Source organism: Ostrinia furnacalis, unplaced genomic scaffold (assembly GCF_004193835.3).
Source record: "Ostrinia furnacalis isolate ACB-3 unplaced genomic scaffold, ASM419383v2 OfSCF3136, whole genome shotgun sequence".
Taxonomy (NCBI): domain Eukaryota; kingdom Metazoa; phylum Arthropoda; class Insecta; order Lepidoptera; family Crambidae; genus Ostrinia; species Ostrinia furnacalis.
In genome coordinates this window covers 178,806-188,050 of record NW_021133375.1, presented here as the reverse complement: position 1 = coordinate 188,050, position 9,245 = coordinate 178,806, and positions in this window count along the sequence as shown.

Sequence of the window (9,245 nt, the reverse complement as noted above, 5' to 3'; positions counted from 1 at the left end):
GAATGCAAACAATTTTTTAAGCTATGTTTTTGAGATTAATACACGTTTTAACTTTCAAGACAGAATATAAAACATGTCGCAAGTTGCAATTTTTACATGTCTCTGTACATGTAGGTAAGTGGATCGCCAACTACACACAACAATTATTTATTAGCAAATATTTTTCTTCATCACAGAAACGGAGAAATAAAATCTCTATAAACACAATAACATCCGTAAGAATGCGAATAGCTAACACGATAAACCAAATGTTAGTTAGTAGAACTGTTTGTTAGAATAAGTTCCGGAAAAACTAAATTACAACTTCGCTCCTTAACGGAGTTCCGGAGCATTACCGGCATTTTGTAACTTTGTTACCGTTACCGCGTTACGTTATTTGTATCGGTTCTTCTAGAAAATATGTAATAATGTCCGAAATGTTCCTATGATGGAGTACATGAGATAATTACGCTATACGAGTATTTGGCAAAGTCTGCGTAACTACGAGTAAGTTACCTAGTTAGAATAGTAGTAGAAGTTAGCAGACTTCTCTTATGTTTAGAACATTTATGCCCGTTTTCACCATCAATTCCTAATTTTTAAGTGACACATATGACATCAAAATTCCTGTTATTTGTTATCATAGAGGTCACTTAAAAATTGATGGTGAAAACGAGCATTATACTACTATAATAAAGGAAGATGTTCAGATTAATTATATTAACTGAATAAAACAATTATTCTGAATCACACATAACTACAACCATCAAGGATCGAATACTTATATGAAACCTGGATGATGATGATGATGATTGTGGAAAATGAGTAGCTCATATGAAAAGAATTTGGGCAAATTTTTATTTTGACCTCTATCTCGGTCATAAGATTATTGCCTTACCGTTACAGTCTTTTATGACATAGGAGGCAAACGAGTAGACGGATCACCTGATGGTAAGTGATTACCGTCGCCCATAGACATCTAGTCCCGGGGGCGTTACAGGTTTGCTTACAGTTTAGTCTCGTTACCGAGAAATAATGCATTCATTAGGTCAGTTTGATACCAAATCGTTAAAAGTCGTCCATCACCTCGACTCTGACGTCACCATTTTTTTAATTTCCCGACAAAAACGCGCGTTACGTCACTGGCATTCGAACCTCGCACGTAATCCTATTTTAATGAATTAAAATCCCAGGCAACACTGTTACACGAGTTATTATTAACATACGTGTTACGTTTAAATCAAAAGTTGACTTTTAGGAATAAATACACGTCATGTGAAACCTTTTTGTAAATATCCCACGAGTACACAGTGACTAAGGTATTTGTGTACCTGACCTTTCCGTTTCCAAGTAGGTTTCAGCATATTGTCACTCATTTGTTTCAAGATTTGCTGAGTCGAGGTCTTTATTTAACGTCATGCAGTATTTTTTCATGATCATTTCACGAGTTAATTAAAAATGGTACATAGCTGTAGTAGGTACACTTTTAATATGATGACTTAGGCTGAGTTGCACCACCTAACTTTAACGGTAACTTTAACGATAACCGGTGCTTTTTGTATGGAGTTTGACAGATTTTTGACGTTTGTCAAAGTTAAAGTAAGATGGTGCAACCCAGCCTTAGTATACGACGTGCAATGCGATGCTTGAAGTATTTGAACTACTACCGGAATAGTAGTCCGTTTCGAACCACTACACCAAACGGCCGACAAGTAACTATATTATGACAATTACTTAAGATGCCACAATTTTCAGGTCGGCCATAGTAAGGACAATCTGTTCAAGTGGGGATTCTTGGAAGATCTTCAAACTTGGAGAGAAAGTGTGGTTTTGTTCCCAAGACGACGAAGCACACATGATGTCGTGCCCTGAGTGCCCAAACAACTGTACGCATGAAGATTTAATGAAGGCTACTGACAACGCCACTCTTGTCGCGGAGTTTTGGGTGTACACTGTAGGTGCTGTAGGTTTGTTGTCGTCACGACAAGAAGAAGCTGATATGCATCATTAGTTATGCTTTACATATAACGTAGTCAGGCACTCGTACCTTTTCTTAGGAACCAACCAACCAAGGCAGCCTATACATCAATTTTCCTACGAAACTATTTGTAGTTTGATTCGTAAACTTAAGTATTTTTGACCCTGCTAAAGACAGGTATTTATTTGACAGTAAATTCACTCCATGTGTAGCGCAGAGGCAGTTTAAATAATACCTAAAGCTTCAATCACACCAACGCGATCGTCGGCGCGATCATACGCCAATGACAGGCCATAGGCCAATGACAGGTCGCGCGACCCATGACAGTCCGCGCGACCTGTCATTGGCCTATGATCGCACCGGGCGATGCGATCTGCACGCGTTGGTGTGGTTGAAGCATAAGTGCAACACAATCAGTGAACTAAAGCTACGTATACGTATATAAGCTTAATCTGTTATCCAAAAGCTATTTGCAAAGAATAAGAGAAGCACTCCACAGTACTAATGTAGGGTAAACCAGAGAGTGATTGCCCACTGGTAGTGATTGCCCGCTTTAAGAATAATATTGTCAGGTGCTGACTTTAAATCACTCTAGTTAGATTTGAATTGACTAAGTAGATGGCTCCGTGATCAATGTACAGTAGANTAGATGATTCTGTCTCTACCGATTCTGACTCAACATCAGCTCAAGAAATATTTGATAATATTTATGTTAATAAGGCCAAACGCAATTTATATTTAAATTTTGAAGACTGTACTACTAGAATTTAAGTTTAATGTTTTGTTTTGTTTATTTAAAGCCTATTTTGTCATTTTAAAATTGATTATTTTGTTTAAAGATACTGGGCAATTACTGTGCTTTGATGTGGGCAATTAGTGTAAGTAATGGGCAATGACTGTACTTTTTGGAGGATTTTAAATTTATTTCAATATTTTCTAAGTTACGTAAGTTTTAACTAAAAACTGTTAATATTCTGTTGAACAGTTTATTGAGTTATAAGAAAAAAGTCATAAATGGTCGATAATTAAAATACTTTCTTTAATTTTTCATCTCAATGTGTTTGAAATCTTTAAGTGGGCAATAGCTATACGGTTTACCCTACTTGTTTACAATTTATATGACCGCGATAATGTGGCTCGTATCAGTATGATTTAGTGGCCCATATTTTCCGGTTTTTCCTCATGTTGTTTGTTTCCTGGAAGAAGGCAAATCTGATTATTGTTGCCCACGCCTCCTGATTTACTTCTGATTAAATTCGTTGGGATCTAATTCTGTTTTCCCCGTGGAACCGATGCGTGCAAAATGAGCCACAGAAATCGGATGAGGTAATCGTATTGTTAGCTATCCTGTAAGTAGATTATGTTTAAGAGTTGTACTTACAATAATGGAAAATGGTACGGAAATTACTTTAGGGTTAACTGGTTCTTGAGAGAAGAATATTCGTCTTGGCAAACGTAGGTACTGACTGTAGAGCAAACAGGTTAAAAATACATAGATCCAAGGATGTAGATTGACCGCTATTAGGCGTATTTCTTCGTATGTAAATATGTAGGCCTTGAGCGTGGAATAATGTAGATTGTAGAATACTTATGTACAACAATTTTCAATCATATCATAGTCACAGGTCCAGTTGTTAAAATTTGAGCAGTCATACAATGATGATGGTCAAGTCAGTCACGAAAACGCCGACTGGCTTATCCTCGATCAATTGCAATCACCGACTATTTTCATTATTTTTATCGATGATAAATATGCCTCGGGTTACTGAAAGGGAAACTTTCAAAGGTCAACCATTTCCCTACCCAAACATATCAAATTAGTAAAACATCTTTGCTAATTTATCATAACATTTCCCTTAATAGTAGGCATTACTTGGAAATCCGATCCCCAATTTTTCGTCCATTAATTTATAGCTTGAAACATCGCCCGTCCGAACTGACCAGAAGTTTAAAAGTGGGCCAACCTAATGTAAATTTAGTTTGCGGTCTCTGCGTTTGACTGTAGGGCTGCCGACTTTGACTAGTTTGGCTTTAACAAAAAGCCGAAGTCTCAGCTTTACTGGGTCAGACCAAAATGGTTTTAAAGGTTGTTCGAAGTGCTGATTTTAGCTAAAATATTAATTACTTCAGATTTACCGTCAGATTAAAGATTTTGCTGAACTCGTTTTTTGTTTTACGCTTATTTCACGTCCAGAGTTCTGAACTTCTGCCTTAAAATCTCTATTCAAGTTAATCTCTACACATATAATATAGTTAGAAGTTTTTGCGTCGTAAAACTACCATAAAGTGTAGAGTTTTGTCCATACCCCTGATCTTCTATTGAAACTAGATAATAAACTATGGGCAATATTGATCAATGCATGGTTAGAGAAAGTGTAAATTTTCCAGCAAGAAATAATATTTCGAGTAAGTGTAAACAGAGTAGAAAGAGAGGTAGGTGTAGGAATAACAGGTAAAGCCTGGTCCGTGAGCACGTAGAATTTGGTCCAATGACCCCACTCACTGCGGGCGCCTGTCGCACAGTCGCGATAGCAATATAATTACGCGCGAGCGATAAGGATGGGTAGCTTGGGGTCATTGGACAAAATTCTACGTGCTCACGGACCAGGCTTTAATCAAACTTTGTAAGTAACTAAACTTATTTTCTCAAAAAACTATAATATAAGCCTAGGTGCAGACCACCGATTTTGAATCGGCCGATAGTTGGACCCGATTTTAATTTGTATGAAAATCAAATCGGTGTAATGTGTGTACTTCTACATGCCCATACTGATTAACTGCCCGACTTAACTATAGGCCGACAAAAAATCGGTGGTCTGCGTCTAGGCTAAATCTTAACTGGCAACCCTACGTCTTGCAAGTGTGGCTCCAACATTATAACGTACGGTTATTAAATCAACATGCTAGTTTCCAATTGGTATGAGTAAGTTCATGGACAAGTAAACGTTAGATGTCGAATATGTGCATATTTTATGGGCAGATAGTAGTTTGCTAATTGAACTAGCACTGAGCTTATTAGTTTGGGTAAAGTACATTCATTGGACCTGATGTAGAGCTTAATATAGTTTTGCCCCATTAGGTATTGAAATAGAACCTGCCTTCAGACTCTAAGGCTGAGTTGTACCACCTAATTTTAACGGTAACTATAACGATAACTGGTGGGTTTTTTATGGAGTTTGACAGCGTTTTGACATTTGTTAAAGTCAAAGTAAGATGGCGCAACCCAGCATAAGTAAATTAATCAAGAAGTGATTCAAGATTTAGCGTCGTTTCAGAGCATAAGTCTTGCAATTAAGTCCTTATTTTATAAAACTAGGTCAGGTACCTAATTTTGAAGATATTGAAGATTTTCCAATCGGCCATTTTTCTTTGCGGTCCAGTGTATATTGTTTATTGCTTTCTTACAATGGTAATTAACTATTGGGACAACATTTTGTTAAATAACACGATTGTGTTCTACTTGCAAATTAAATTTATCCAGTTATAAATTTTAGTTTATTTACTATTCCTTCCTTTTTGTGCTCAACTTTTTCGTAATCAACTCACTTTAATAAAAAGGGTAGGCACTGAAAAAGGAGGCACTTAGAAAACAAGCGGTTCTCGAAATATAATATTAGGAACGCGAAAAATACTGTCGTTGTCTTATTCTGAGCCTTTCCAAAACAGAATGCCAACAGAAACTTTTGTGTAGGCGGAATTAAATGCCATGAAATTAAGCAATGAATCTTAAAGCGTCCCTTGGGTGCCCTTGAAATCCAGACCCTCAACTGGTTTTTATCTACATAGCACTAGAGAAATTAGGCTTAGGTCGCGTTTATACGAATACTGATTTCAATGTGCCTTTTTTTAAATAGATTACATTTCTCCGGCCTGATATAGGTAAACCGAAATGCCGACAGTCAACGTAATTATCTACCTGATTTTCAATTCTTGTATTTAGGTCAATTTAAAACCTAAACATCTATGCCTATATTTACCCTCAAAAATATTCTTCGAAGCTCTGATAGAGCAGTCACTATGTGAAAGGAGATTATTTGAGCAAATTAAATCTTTATTTCTGGTCAAATCTGATTATAGTTCTTGCAACTCACGAAGGCGAGTGAGCTTTAGTTGTACGTATGTGTGTACGGGTGCATGCACATAACGATATTGTCATCATCATCATCTCAGCCGTAGGACGTCCACTGTTGAACATAGGCCCACCCCCAATGTTTTCCATGTTAATCGATAGTGTAATGTCTATCAAAACTTTTGAAAAACGAAAAGTAGCGAGCCACCACACATGTAAAGCTCATTCGTCTTCGTGAGTTGCAAGAACTATAATAAGATTTGACCAAAAATAATAAAAGAATGTTAAAACTTATCTGGTTATCGTTTTTTGCTAATACCCAAGTCTAGTAACTATTAAAGAAACTACAAGAAAAAGAAACTAAGGATTCTAACGATCTCTGCATTGTATTCAAGCTTTGCAGAAAATCTTCTCGTCTTATGAACATGACCTAAGGTACAATTTAGTAGTCAACAAAAAACAAACAATTAAACACAGATTTCCCAACTTCTATTAATTGTGTCTACGAATACAAAACACTGTATTTTTTGTTTGTTAAAATTACAGGTAAAAGATATCCTGGGGTACTGTTTTGGAGAACTAATGAAATATCAAATTCAAATTCAAATTCTTTATTGCTCTAATGTTGGTATATATCTAACAATGATTATTTAATTTTATTTGTACTATGACAAAAACAACTTTTTACCATTTATTTCACATATTTTATGGCACACTTTTCACCATTTTATCTAATCATCAATTCTGGTGTTTATTAGATAACAATCCCACACAATAACTTCGTTTTATTTGTAGTAAACAAAGCTTTAAGTTAATTAATTTTGTATCTAAGTTCCTAGCTATTTATAGATAAACTACTCTAATTTAATCCATTAATAGCTTGGGCTATTTTAGTTCCAGAAAATTACTTTTGAGATCTTGTAAAGCGCCATTTTCCTACAAAATATATTAAAATTTGGCGTCGCCCACGTAGTACACAATTTACTATATTTCCAGTTTTCTTATAGGTACGCATCTTTTATTATCAACAAACCCATAGAAGCGGCAGAAAATATCAAATCAAAAATGGCGGCGTGTGTGTGACAGTCGGTACTGAAAGCAAGAATACAATGCTTTTAATCTGATTCGGGATACAAACGAGTCCCGGCCATCCGAAACCGCTTATCTGAGGCTTTGAAAAGAACGTGTATGCTGTATAGTTAAAGCTGTATACAAACATGAAGTTGTGGGGACTCAAGCTGCCCGACTATGAAAAAAATGTTGCCTGCCTCAAGGATTTTTTGTCATAAATTATAAACTTAGAGTGCACAAATCTCTATTAGGAATTCCCACTAACCCTTACAGTTAAGGTAAATACATAATGCTTATATTAAGAGTGGCTTACTACTATATGGGGGGCGCGGATCGCAGTAGCGTTCCTCGAATCTCGAATTCGCTATCTAACACCGACACATTTGGGTTATTGTCGCCAATCAGAACGAAAAAACTTGAATATGCTCGCTCAAGTTAAAATTCGTAGAGCGACTGTGCAACTGATTTTAATCGGTGCAGTGCAATCGTTCATACTATTCTACTGCTACTTCGAACCAACTTATCTCATACTCAGATCGAACGCAGTGCTCGCCTCTTACTTAAGGACCTTACATGTCATCTATTAACACTTATAAAGTCTACCGTTTAAATCAGTAGCTAATTATAATGAACGCAAACCCCCTAACGTCTGGTTAATTACCATATAAATATTGAAATCACAGGATGACTAGCCATTATGAAATCATGGAGTCAGCAAATTCCCTAAGTCAGCTAATGAATCTCGTTGGTGAAAACCCAGATGCCATATTTGCTGAGTTGCCAAACATTTGCTCTAGTGATGTCCACACAGGTGACTTACCTAATATCTTATCGATAAAACGTCAAAAATGGAAGATGAATCCCGCACGGATTGGAATTATATTATTAGATACGCTGTATTAAAGATAACCTCTTTTGCTTTATTATGTACGTACTTCTTTATTTGGCTAGGTACTTTTGGAGTATTTCAATAAATATGAGTTTCGCATTCAATGAAATGAGACAGATCTCTGTATTAGGATGCTTTATGAACACCAAGCCCAGTAACTCTGTATTCCAAAATAGGATTTTATTGCCACAATTATCAGACTTACTTACACCTTGAACAGATAAGTTATACATTTTATATAAATCTACAAATAAAGTTCAAGAACGTGACCATGACAACAAAATCGATAGCAAGATAACGTCACTAGTTGACGCTTAAAGTAGCTAAAATCGGGCTGAGTTGCTATGCTTTACTCCATTAGGCTAAATTAATGATGTAACAACGTTGTTAGTTCCAGCGCTAAAGCAAATACCGTACGTAGACGTAGTGTCTATACAAGGTAGTATTTTGCCCCTTTTATTAAATTCTATTGCTGAAGAGTTTGTTTTATTTTATTTTATTTTCGTTCGTTCGTTCGTTTCAGCCGATAGACGTTTATTTTTTATTTTTTTTTATTTCATTTATTACACATTTTTTATAACCGTTACACTTTGATAAGTAGTGTCTTAATTCCTCTTGAGATTTGTCCAGATACTTATTTGATTAACTGTTTTGTTGAACGCGCTAATCTCAGAATTTACTGGTTCGAATCGAAAACTATTTTTGTATTGGATAGTACCTACATTTATTGACAAGGCTTTTAGGCTATGTACGTTATTATCAATAGAAGCGGAGCATCGATGAAAAATGTTGTAAAAACGGGAATAAATATTATATAAAAATTTATGATATATTTTAACGCGTGCAAAGTCGCGGACACAGCTGATGTACTTACTTTAACCACAAGATCGGTATCCAAAAGAAGCAGTTTCTTTTTATCAAAACAAATGTTGTTGTTCATCCTTTCCTAGTCCTGGTAGTAGTTTGTAACCTCAATAGTAATTAACGAAATTAACATCCCTCGCTGTTAAGAGTTTAAGTGGGCGACTATTCTGACTACATTTAGTGGCATTTAGGAGGGTAACTAAAGTTTCAATCTCATCTCATTAGGTCAAATGCCAAATATAATACTTAGTTAACAAGTTTAAGCTTCAACAAGCGTTGTTATTTGTGTCATATTTTCCGTGACATCATATTATGTTATTCTAAGAAAGGTTTGTACTTTTTCAGTCATCTGCCTCTTACTTTGCAAAGAAAGGAACTTCATCTTTAGTTTTAAC